Consider the following 12,863-nt stretch of genomic DNA (forward strand, 5'->3'; position numbering starts at 1 on the left):
GGGGCGGGGTGGTTCACACCTGCACTTGATGCCACTGTATGACTTGTCCCCTTAGCTAAGCAGGGTCCACCCTGGTTGCATATGAATGGGAGACTTGATGTGTGAGCACTGTAAGAGATGCCCCTCAGGGGATGGAGCCACTCTTGGATGAGCAGAAAGTTCCAAGTTCCCTCCCTGGCAGCATCTCCAAGATAGGGCTGAGAGAGATTCCTGCCTGCAACCTTGGAGAAGCTGCTGCCAGTCTGCGTAGACAGTACTGAGCTAGATAGCCCTATGGTCTGACTCACTATTTGGCAGCTTCCTATGTTCCTATGTGAGGTGATTGGTACCACTTGCTCACTGTAATTTTTTTTTTGTTTTGTTTTTTTGGACAAGGTCTACACTCCTAGAGATGGAAAACAGGTGACAGCATTGCAATAGAGAGGTGCACAGAACCGATTTTGGATTTTGTTTAAAATTGCCCACTTGCCCATTTCTCTTGTGGGTTGGGTGGTAGCATGATGGCTATCCCATCATGTCCTACCACACAACCCACTTTAGTGTCCCTAGGAGCTACCCATGGGGAACAATGGGGTGTTTCGAGTTTCCTCATTGTTCCCTATGTCCAGAACAAGTTGCACTCACAGTGTTCCACTCACAGTGTTCCACTCACAAAAACACTGCAGAAACACACAGTAAAAGAGAATCTGCCCCTCCCAACGCAGATTTCAAATACAGTCCAAAAATGGCCAAAAAAAGAACCACTGACCACTGAACCATTGTGGATCCACAAGCCACAGTGTCTGCACTGGAGTAACATTATTGGGATAAGTTGCTCACTCAAAACAATTTTGACTCCTTATGTTCCTACTATTGCAACACCTCCACAGCAGCATGCATAGCCACATGTACAACTAGAGCCACTTTAGCCACATTTTGACTGAGTACATCTTGCAAAGCAGATTGCAGAGCAGATCAGGGCAGCGAGAGAAGCACAACTTAGTCTCAAGCCCAGACATGGCACTCTTCACAGCAATCATCAAGAAAATATTACACAGAGAGAGAGAGAGAGAGAGCTGTTACTGTCCATTTCTCGCCACAACACTATCTCGCAAACAAAACAAACCACAAGGAAAGCACCCAAGTTCTGCCTTTGTCATCCAGAGATCCAGCAAAACCGGATAGTTATAGCAGCAAAAGCACAGCATATTCTACTCCATCCTGCACAAAATCAAACCACCTCTCCTGATGTATCCTCTTCAAGGGTACACTATAAGGGCTCACTCTGCCTCCCAGTCCCTTGGAATACATTTTGAAACTCCCTCCGCCCCCTGCCCCCCCCATGGGGGCACAGTTGCCCATGGCAACACTTGATTTGTATGATAACAAGCCAATCGGAAGCCAGTGCCAGAAAACCAATCAGTGAGGGGGAAACAGGCCACCAAAATGGTGCTCAAAAGGTCAGAACTTTTTGATCAAAAGGGGGTTGTTTTCTTTTGTGGTGCTCAAAACACTTGGAACGACCTCTTTTTAGTCGAAAAGTTCTGCACACCCCTTCATTGCTTTTAGTGTGTGGTCCTGTTTTTAATTCTCTTAACCATCAGGGCTGCTGCGGCCAAATTCGCAATGGTGTTTTTAAAAGCTTTTAAGAACACAAACACGACTACAAAATGCTATCAATGTTTTCAGAGGAATGGAAATGAAACTTGGCAGGAACAGAGGCAGAATGACGGGGGAGGGGGCTGTGTTGGCCCCTCTTCCCGACGTCCCCTCAGAATAAGTGGATAATGAAAAGGGGGGGGGCCTCAGGACTTGTGGGGCCGGGTTCTTGGAACCCATCTGCTCAATGATAGCTACACCCATGGGCAGGCATGTTCTCCAAGGATTATTTCATGGTGAGAGTGCAACAATCTATATATATAATTCTCCTGGGTGTGCCCAGGAGAAATGCGTCCCAGCAGCCCAGCTGATTGGCTGGGCTGCAGGGGGCGCCTGATTGGCTGGCAGCACACCCAGGAGAATTCGCTTGCTGGGTGGCTGCGGAGGCAAGGCGGCGGGCCCAGGGCCGCGGCGGCGGAGCCCAGCGAGGCGGTGGGCCCAGAGCGATGGCGGAGGGCCAGGCCGTGGTGGCGGGGCCCAGCGAGCGGTGGGCCCAGCGAGGCGGGACAAGGCGGCGGGGCCCAGTGAGGCGGCGGGGCCGGGCCCGGCCGCGGAAGCGAGGCGGTGGGACTGGCTGGGCTGGGCCTGGCCGCGGAGGCAAGGCGGCGGGCCTGATGGCGGCACTCTGGGGCCGGCCGCGGCATCGGCGGCGGCACTCTGGGGCCGGCCAGGCCCGCTGGCGGCGGCGGCCGCACTCTGCCCCGCCGGAGACGGGGGGCGGGAGGAGAGAGAGAGAGGTAGCCTGGCCGGGCCGGGCCCGGCCGCGGAGGCAAGGCGGCGGGACTGGCCGGGCCTGGCCGCGGAGGCGAGGCGTTGGCGGCCGCACTCGGCCCCTGCAGGGCGGTGGCGGCCGCACGGGTCAGCTAGTTTGTTCCTTATTACCCTAACCCTGATGCTAAGTCTTTCCTCTGTGCAAAAATGACTGCAATTTTACTCTAATTAGAGTTGCCATGCCCCACGGAATTCCAGGTTTCACCTGGATTTTAAGCATCTCACCCCGATTGCTTAGCCCACCCAGATTCTTCCAGATTTCAGCTTTTATGTTTTTGTTTTTTTAAAAGCTAAGCTCTAGCCCTTGTAGAAGGGGAGTTATGGAGCAAAATGTGCAGTCACGATTCTGCTCTAAAATTATTTTCAAGCCATTTTACATAATATGCAAAATAAGCACCCGGATTTGGAAAGCCAGAATATGGCAACCCTAATTCTAATCATTTCGGGGCAGGGAGGAGAGCTGGTCTTGTGGTAGCAAGCATGAACTGTCCCCTTTGCTAAGCAGGGTACACTCTGGTTCATATTTGAATGGGAGACTAGAAGTGTGAGCACTGAAAGATACTCCCGTCAGGGGATGGAGAAGAGCAGAAGGTTCCAAGTCCCCTCCCTGGCAGCATCTCCAAGAGAGGGCTGAGAGAGGTTCCTGCCTGCAACCTTGGAGAAGCCGCTGCCAGTCTGTGTAGACAATCCTGAGCCAGATGGACCAATGGTCTGACTCAGCATATGGCAGCTTCCTGTGTTCCTATAACCCTGTGCACCGCTCTGGGCTTCTTGGAAGAAGAGCAGGAAATAAATGTAGTTCTAAGGTTGAGAAACTCTGGTGTAGGTATTCCCACAAAGGTCTCCAACCTGTCATGGAGCCCTAGCTGCCCTCCGGGGAAGAGCCCGCTTCTTTGCCAGAGGCTCTGAGTTCTGTGGTTTGGTTTGTTGCCTCCCTTGGCCCAGGCAGCAGTTCAAAAGTCGCTCATTAGGCCTCTTGCTGGAACCGATTAGCACACAATCAATCTCTATTTATCTTCGGCAGACAAGAAAAAGCCCATTGAGCTGCGAGGGTGGCAGGATTGATGCTGTGTCAATAGCAGTGGAGTGTTTGCTTCTTCCTTGCCTGTGGAACTGTGTGTGTATGAGAGAGAGAGAGAGAGAGAGAGAGAGCAATTATACATGCACATGGAAGCCGGTCATGTGCTCAGGTCCACAGAGCCCTGCTCGGAGACTGGTTACATCAGCAACGTCTCGGGTGCAGAGATGCCTAATGGACCCCCAGGATGAGGCAATGAGAAATACGTTGACTAAAAAGGAAGGTCTGGTGTTTGCTTTCTCTGAGGCTTATCAAGGGCAGCAGGCCTAGGCAGGGTGGCACTGTTGCTACTTGCCATTGCTCTGGTGTCTGCGGCCTAACGCGGTAAAACTCCTTCAGCCGTTGAATGCTGCAGCTGGGTGAGAAGGACATCGGAGGCATGTGTTGCTGGCCACACATAATTATTATTATTTATTATTATTTATATTTATACCCCACTCTTCCTCCAAGGAGTCCAGAGCGGTGTACTACATACTTAAGTTTCTCCTCACAACAACCCTGTGAAGTAGGTTAGGCTGAGAGAGAAGGGACTGGCCCAGAGTCACCCGGCTAGTTTTCATGGCTGAATGGGGATTTGAACTTGGGTCTCCCTGGTCCTAGTCCAGCATTCTAACCACTACACCGCACGGGCCCCCTATGTGGGTTTTAAAAAAACAACCCTTGTGAGCAGGAGCAGTCTATCTGAACTGTCTGGTGTGGAGAACTGGTCTTGTGATAGTGAGCAGATTTCCTTTGGGGACAAGGTTTGCCTTGGTTTGCATTTGGATGGTGACTACATCCGAGCGCCAGTACAATTCCCTTGAGCGAATGGGACTGTAACTCAGGAGCAGAATATCAGCTTGGCACGCAGAAGGTCCCAGCTTCAATCCCTGGCAGCATCTCCAGACAGGACTGGGGAAGACTCCTGCCTGAAACTGGGGAGAGCTGCTGCCAGTCAGTGTGGACAAAACACCAAGCCAGATGGACCAGAGGCCTGATTCGGTACAAGACAGCTTCCTATGTTCCAAACCATGAGGTCTTTGAAAATTCGTGTATGAAGTTTCAGCAGCAGCACTTTTAAAGATCTACAGCAGCCTTGGTTTGCCCTGGTGCCAATTTCTGGGCGGGGGAATCATTGCTCATATTAAAATATGGGGAAAAAATTAGGGGTCTTAAAGGACCCCTCCCCTGTCCTTTAAGTTATGTGACAGTTGTGTGACTTAAATGCCCTCCCCCAAAGCTCTTGTTATCTGTGGAAGGAGAAAATTACCAGAATACTTTCGGCAGCTAATAGCTTGGGTTGGAAATCTTGACCCACGGGGTGCAGCATGGGGGAGGGGGTTAAAATGCTGCTGCCGTGATCCAGATCGCCCCCTCGCAGCGGTTGTTTTACAAATGAGAAGAAAGAGACTTTGAAGATTCCAGTAACAGAACTTTCATGACACATCTAGCTGGGAACTGGGAAAACACATGATTTATTCATGCATTTAAAGGTAAAGGTAAAGTGTGCCGTCGATTCGGTGTCGACTCCTGGTGCCCACAGAGCCCTGTGGTTGTCTTTGGTAGAATACAGGAGAGGTTGACCATTGCCTCCTCCTGCGCAGTGTGAGATGATACCTTTCAGTATCTTCTGGTATTGCTGCTGCTGCCCAATAGAGGTGTTTTCCATAGTCTGGGAAACATACCAGCGGGGATTTGAACCGGCAACCTTCTGCTGGTTAATCAAGCATTTCCCCACTGCACCACTTAAGGTGATCCATGCATTTAGGCCCATGCAATTATTGCTGCTCTATACTGGTATGACAAAACATGAACAAAATCCATTTGGGGAAGTCAAAATAAATACAGTATTGCTGCAAAATACAGACAGTATGCAATCAGGAATTCATTTGTCCCAGAAATCTTTCCATATGACTCCTCTTCTTAACCCCTTAAATCAAAGTTTCTTACACTTGGGACCCCAGATGTTGTTGTTGGACTACAACTCCCATCATCCCAAAGGCCACTGAATTTGTCGTCCAACAAAGGCAGTTGAGGGTGATAGCAGTTGTAGTTCAACATCATCTGGAGACCCAGGTTGAGAACGCCTGCTTTGAAAGGAATCGGCCTTTGATAGAATTCCAAAATCATGTAGAACCTGCAGAACAGACATGGTTGGTCCGCCATAAAAGGGACCCAGAGCAGCTCCATTTAAGGGACATTAGACGGCCACTTCTGTTTGCTTCCAGCCAGCTGCCAAGTCACGGTGAGGAAAATCAATGGCAGATAACATGCATCGCAGAACAACTAATAAAAGGCATGCAGGGTGGAGGGGGTGGCTAGGGTTGGCCCGCGATCCACTCAGACTTTTTATGGTCCCCTCCCTCCTACCTTCCCTTGCCATAGGGTGTGCCGTCCCTGCTGCCCCATGAGGTCACTATAGTCCTCACCTTGAGGAAACTGTTTGCACGTTGCAAGCACTGACATTTGGAACCCAGGAAGCTGCTTATCCTGACTCAGACCAAGAGTTTATGAGCAAGGCAGGCTTCGTGAGTTTATGAACAAGGTCCAAGTCGCTCCGTATTCTCTCGGCATTGACTGGCAGCAGCTCTCCTGTAGCAGGATTCGTTCCCAGCCCTATCTGGAGACGCTGCCAGGGATTGAACCGAGCAAAGCAGATGCTCTACCCCCCAAGCTATGGCCTCATCCCCTATTTTTCAGAACATACAAAGCTGCCTTATATCAAGACTATCGGTACCTCTAGTTCAGTACTGTCTGCTCTGACTGGCAGCAGCGCTCCAAGGTTTCAGGCAGGAGTCTCTCCCAGCCCTACCTGGAGACGCTGCCAGGGAGTGAACCTGAGTCCTTCTACGTGCAAGCAGATGCTCTTCCGTTGAGCCACAGCCCCATACCCTAAGGAGAATATCTTGTAGCAGGCAGCACGCACATGTAGTTGCCCATCCAAATGCAAACCAGGGCAGATCCTGCTTAGCAAAGGGGGAAATTCATGCTTGCTACTGCAAGACCAGCTCCGACTGAACCCCGGCTTCAAATCCTGCCTTGCTCCTAAACTGTACTTAAGACAAGCCAGGATTGTTGGGGTCATTGCGACGAATGAATGCTTCTTCTAAACCAGAACAGGGTCGGAAATGCCCTCTCCTCACCTTGAGGCTTGCAATTCTCACGACGAACCATGATAAAATGAACCGCGTTGCTCTGCAATGGTCTCAACCAAGCAAGAGGTGATCCGGGTTTGAATCTCACCTTTTCGGGTTTGTCTGAAGGTGGGGGTTTCAGGTGACAGGGAAGCCCTGCTGCTAGGTGGGCATTCTTGGGGGGGTGATGGCGCTTCCCCCCTGGCAATCGCTGCTGAGAAGGGCTCCCCTCGCCGCTGGAATATGTTTTTGACATTTTCTGAGCTATTCGGCGCAGCTGACAATTTTTAATGTACTAACTGCCTGGTCCAGTGAGCTGATTAATTGGTGCTGGAGGGATCAATACAAAACAGAAAATTAAAACAATTTTAAAGTGATTAAGTAGTTCAACACCTGTCTGCCATGCCGTCAGCGGAGGAAGAAAAATACAGCAGGTGGCAAAAGGGCTGTGCGCAGCCGGGGAGGATGACAAATGGCCTTTGAAGGGCCTCCTCCTCGCCCGGCTTGGCCTCGGCTTCCCTGTGCCACAGAGACAAAGCTGGGTTCAGCCCTGCTGCCCTCTGCAGCAACTCGACATGGGCATTCAAGCGAGGGGCCTTCACTGACCGGCCCCTTGCCGCTGGAATGGGGCCGGATATGCCACCCGATCAAGCTGTTAGTTGGGCCTGTGTTCGGAATCACGCTGTGCGCGTTTGGGAGGTGGATGGGGAGATGGTCATCGCTCAGTGGCAGAGCATCTGCTTTGCATGCCGAAGGGCCCAGGTTCATTCCCTGGCAGCCTCTCCAGGTAGGGCTTGGAGAGACAGACTCCTGCTTGCCACCTTGGAGAAGCCGCTGCCAGTCAGACTAGGCAATACTGAGCGAGAGGGACCAAGGGTCGGACTCAGTAGAAGGCAGCTTCCTATGTGATGCATGGGATGGTAAGGTAAAGTGTGCCGTCAAGTCGGTTTTGACTCCTGGCAACCACAGAGCCCTGTGGTTGTCCTTGGTACCATACAGGAGGGGTTTACCATTGCCATCTCCTGTGCAGTATGAGATGATGCCTTTCAGCATCTTCATATATTGCTGCTGCCTGATATAGGTGTTTCCCATAGTCTGGGAAACATACCAGCAGGGATTCAAACCGGCAACCTCTTGCTCGCTAGGCAAGTTACTTCCCCACTACAACACAAAAAATTGACTAGCTAGATCCAGTTCCTAAATGTTACCTGTAAAGGTAATGCCTGTAAAGCAAGCTGTTCTTAGTTAGCAACTTAACCTAATAACACTAAGAAGAAGCTTTTTGCTATTTGCTTCCATTTTAAAGCCATTATTTTGTCTCTCAGTTTTCTGAAATTTGCAAAAGGACCCCAGTTTTGTGCACCAAAATTGAAATGTGGTTGCCTCATCTTTCTGAGATGGTACAGCCTCATAGATGCCAATGTTCTTACCAACCCTAAGAAAAAACTATTTGCTAGTCATACTACTATTTTTAACCTGTTGTTTTGTCTGCCAGATTTCTGAGAATTGCTAAAAGATGCCATATTTGTGCATCAAAAACCACAAATGCCACATACCTAGCTTGCTGAAATGCAGAGCTATTGTAGGTGTCAGTGTGATTAAAGTAAATGTAAAGTGTGCCGTTGAATTGGTTTTGACTCCTGGCTACCACAGAGCCCTGTGGTTGTCTTTGGTTGAGCACAGGAGGGGTTTACCATTGCCATCTACTGCGCAGTCTGAGATGATGCCTTTCAGCATCTTCCTATATTGCTGCTGCCCAGTTTAGGAGTTTCCAATAGAAACATACCAGAGGGGACTCGAACCGGCAACCTCTGGCTTGATAATCAAGTCATTTCCTGCTGCGCCATTAGGTGGCTGTCAATGTGATTAACATGTCCTTGCTATTCCTAGTTCTCCTACTTTTAAGACATTGTTTTGTCTATTAGATTTCTGAGATTGGCTAAAATACTCAAAATGTGTGCACTGAATGTTGCCAGGGTCCAATCTCACTGAAACAGCACTTGCCTCATAGTAGTGAATGTGCTTAACAACCCGAAGAAATATCTATCTATCTATCTATCTATCTATCTATCTATCTATCTATCTATCTATCTATCTATCTAACTATCTAACTAACTAACTAACTCTAGGTGGTTTATAAAGCAAAGCAAAACATTTAAAATATCAACATTAAAACAAAACAAGCAAATCAGTTGTTGTTATTTATTATTATTATTTATTTACACAGTCAGACAGGTGTTATTGACTGGTTTATTTTATCCAGACATCGAGTCCTTCCCAAGGACCTGGGATGGCTGAATTTTATCATCAATGTTGTTGCTGTTGTTATAGATACCATTGCAGAATATAGGCTGTTCCCAGTAAAGCTGCTTTTTGTAATTGGCTGATGGTTATTTCTGTGGCCCTTATGGTGTTGAGGTGCTCTTCAAGGTCTTTTGGAACTGCACCCAGGGCACCAAATTTATTATTTATTATTATTACTATTATTACTATTATTAGCTATTCCTATCCCTTTGGATTTTTTTGCATGTAGAAAACTGATTTGTTTTTATAATAATTTTGTTGAAGTCCATAACAAAATAACAAAACATACAAAAACAGTGGATGCACTTAACAAGCCAGGGTGGGTGGGGATCTGCTCTGTTTTTAAAAGCCAGTCTTTTGTCTGCCAGATTTCTGGAAATTGCTAAAATAAGACAACTTTGTGTTCCTAAATCGGCTTGTTGAACATGCACCTGCCTCATAGCTATCTTCTCATATGCAGCCCTTTGGGTTATATAAAGTCTTCAATCACCCATGCCAGTCTAAATTTTTCCTGCTTAACCTACCATGGTTGCATTCACACAATTATAAGGACCCTGGTTAAAAAGTTAATTAATGCACCCAGTGATTGTGTGAACACAAAATTTCAGGACAATCCTGCTCAAATGTCTCCACTTAAGAGCATTTAACCAGGATAGATAACTAGGATTGAATCCTAGTTATCTAACCTGGTTAAACTGAATCAAGATTGAATCCGAGTGATCGATCGTGCTTAAATGCTGGTTAACCGGATTGAATCAGAGTGCTCTATCCTTGTTAAATGCTGGTTAACCGGATTGAATCCGAGTGCTCTATCCTTGTTAAATGCTGCTTAACCAGGGCAGTTTGACCGGATTGCCCTGAAATTCTGCATTCACGCAGTCAGCTCCACGGGGCTCACTAATCCGGATTAACTTTTGAACCAGGATCCTTGCGATTGTGTGAACACAGCCTGTGCAAACTCAGTCCAAAGTTTCGTTCAAAGCTCTGCTGGAGGACGAAGGTCTGGTCCTCCATGTGGATGACGAGAGCCTCGTGGGCAGCCCAAGGGGGTGTGGGGGGAGGCAGGTGGCAACCAGATGGATGTTGCCTGTGCTTCAATTCCACATCCTTTCTCGGCCAGACAAACCCCGTCGGATTTTCATAAATCAAAGCACCACACTCTTTAATAAAAATTTATTGACTTACAAGTGATTATTTATCAAAAGGCCATTAATAGCGGATCTGGGAATGATGTGCTATTGGGTGGTGCAGAGAGACTAATAGGAAATCAATGCCGGCAGCCGGGTGGAATGTAGATGAGGACCCCCTCCCCATCCCGTGGCAGCTTCAGCCAGCCCCTGCCTCGCTGGCTGCCCATGGCGCCCCCCATTTATATATCATTTACAAATGAAATGATCAATACTTTTAATCTAGAGCTAAATTTATTAACTTTCCCATCGGAAAGAGAGATGTATTGACTGGCGGGCTGGATGGCCGGGTGGGGGGCCGGCGGTGGGCAGGGGCCGAGGAGGACGGGGGAGCCGAGATGGATGCCTTTGGAGTCACCTGGGTGGCCTCACCGGGTGGGCGCCCCTCCCAGAGCTTGCCAGCCGGCTGCTTGCTCATTCAAGGGGGGTCCCGCCGAGCTCATCAGGTGCCAGCGCAAGGCCAGCGGGGAGGCTGGTCCATCAGTCCTCTCGGGTCTTCAGGGCGGGTCGCTTGTCAGCTGAGACGGGGTGTCAGGCGCGGCCCAAAATCCCATTTAATAATCTGGGGGAATGGCATGGTGGCAGGGGTGATGGGAGGGTACCCGGGAGGGGTGATGGGAATTGTAGTCCGACATCAGCTGGGGTGGGGGGAACCCAAGGTTGAGAACCCTCCTTCCTTCCAAAGAACCGTTTGGGACTCCGTCGCTTAGAAGAACGGGAGTCAGCTGTGACTAGTGTGGCCCAATGACCCCGAGCTAGGCTTGGCTTGGCTTCCTTCCTCAAAAGATGAGAGTTTGAGGTCAGCGTTTGGTTGGTGACACACTCAGAAAGTGCTCGACACAGAGGGTTGCCATGTCCCCCAGAATTGAGGGTAGCCCCCGGATTTTGGCTCCTCCACACGGCTGCTAAATTCTACCCGGATTTACACAGATTTCAAATGCGCTGCCCGGATTTGCCTGGATTTGACTCTGGATCTGAGCACATGGGAGGGCAGAGGAGGAGGGGAAAGGATATACATCTGTCACATAAACAAATGTGCAAATTAGTTGCCACTTAATTTGCATAATATGCAAAATTGGCCACCTGGATTTGGGAAGCTTGAATATGGCAACCTTATCCACACATCTGTAACCTGTGGAATCCAGTTGCAGTGATGGCTGCTAGGAGCCATTTCCCTGGATGCTAGGATCTACCGGCAAATTCCTGGATGCTAGGTAGCTATTAGCCAGCATATAGCTGCGTAGAGCCAAATATAGTTGCAAAACTAGACAAAGGTACAGAGGCACACACTATATCTCTGCAGTGGTCCCTGATAGACTGCTGTTAGAAACAGTGTCGTCTAGATGAGCCTTTCCTACCCATTCAAGGGAGGCAGTTCTTGGGTCTTGTGGTAAGAGACGTGAGCATGAATTGTCCCCTTTGTTAAGCAGGGCCTGCCTTGGCTTGCCTTTGGGTGGGTGACTACATATGAGCGCTCTGCAAGACACACGTTTTCCCCTTAGGAGGCCGTAGTTTAGTGGTAGAACATCTGCTTCCCATGCAGACGATCCCAGGTTCACTCCCTGGCCGCATCTCCAGACAGGGCTGGGAGAAACTCCTGCTTGGAGAGCTGCTGCCAGTCAGTGTAGACAATATTGAGCTACACAGGCCAATGGTCTGACTCAGTATCAAGCAGCCGATCCTTACGGAAGTACCTGACACTATTGGCCTTTGCTCAGAGCCACTGAGAGAGGCTCAGTAGCCGCTCTCTGGCCCTCTCGACTCACAGGATCAATGGTCTAGCTCTTGCACCATGAGATGTTTACATTGCTGGCTCAGGAGGAGGGACCTCTCTGAGCAACAAGGCCTTTCTTATCCCTTCTGGGCAAAGTTCAGGGTTGAGTGCACGCCCAAGGGACGGGCCTGCTTCCCTTGAGGTTTCCTGGAAAAGGGTCTCATCCCCTGTCCAGGAAACGGCAAGCACATTTGGGGGTCAGAGAACCTTGCAAAGCCTCACAGCAAAGCTCTCCTGCCTCCCTCCTTGAGGGCTGCATTTCCACAAAGCACCACAGCGATCAAAACGGTAGGTCTGCCGGGCTTCCAGGTAGGGTGGCCAGAGGAAGAACTTACTCGCTCAGCCATGAGGAAGAAGGTCCAGTTCTGCTCACACCCCTTGACGTTAGCCCCATGAAAGTGTGGCTGCAGCACCAGCTCCAGGATGCTTGGGTGACTGGGTGCTTGCAAGGTATCCTTTGTTGGAAGAGGCAGATGCTTTTTTCCAGGTCTGAGATTCCTGACTGAAACCTTGGAGAAGCCGCTGCCAGTCTGTGAAGACAATGCTGAGCGAGATAGACCAATGGTCTGACTCAGTATACAGCAGCTTCCTATGTTCCTATTGGGTCACTTGGGCAAACGTGGGGGCTCAGCAAATGCTTGCCTTCTTCCACAAGCGGCCTCTAGGAGGCTGGAGCAGAAATGGGCCAAACCCGGAATTTTGGCCAGGAGGACACTGCTGGAACGAAGCCGGATGCTTGATGTGCCAGACAACTGCCATGAAACCAAGGTAAGGCTCTTCCTTCCTGACCCCAAGACTCAGAAGGGCAGGGGAGGGGCTGGCACCCAGAGAGAGGGCCTTGGCTTCTCAAACAGAACCTAAGTGCCTGAACGATGAGTGGGGAGACACCGCCTAGAACTCAACATGCCTGGGCATCAGCCACTCCTTCCTAGGCAAAGCAGCCACACTGGATCTGCCCAGTCAAAATTCAGTGTGAGATTTTCCAAGTCCAATGGCAA

The sequence above is a fragment of the Hemicordylus capensis genome, chromosome 8, assembly GCF_027244095.1.
Source record: "Hemicordylus capensis ecotype Gifberg chromosome 8, rHemCap1.1.pri, whole genome shotgun sequence".
Taxonomy (NCBI): domain Eukaryota; kingdom Metazoa; phylum Chordata; class Lepidosauria; order Squamata; family Cordylidae; genus Hemicordylus; species Hemicordylus capensis.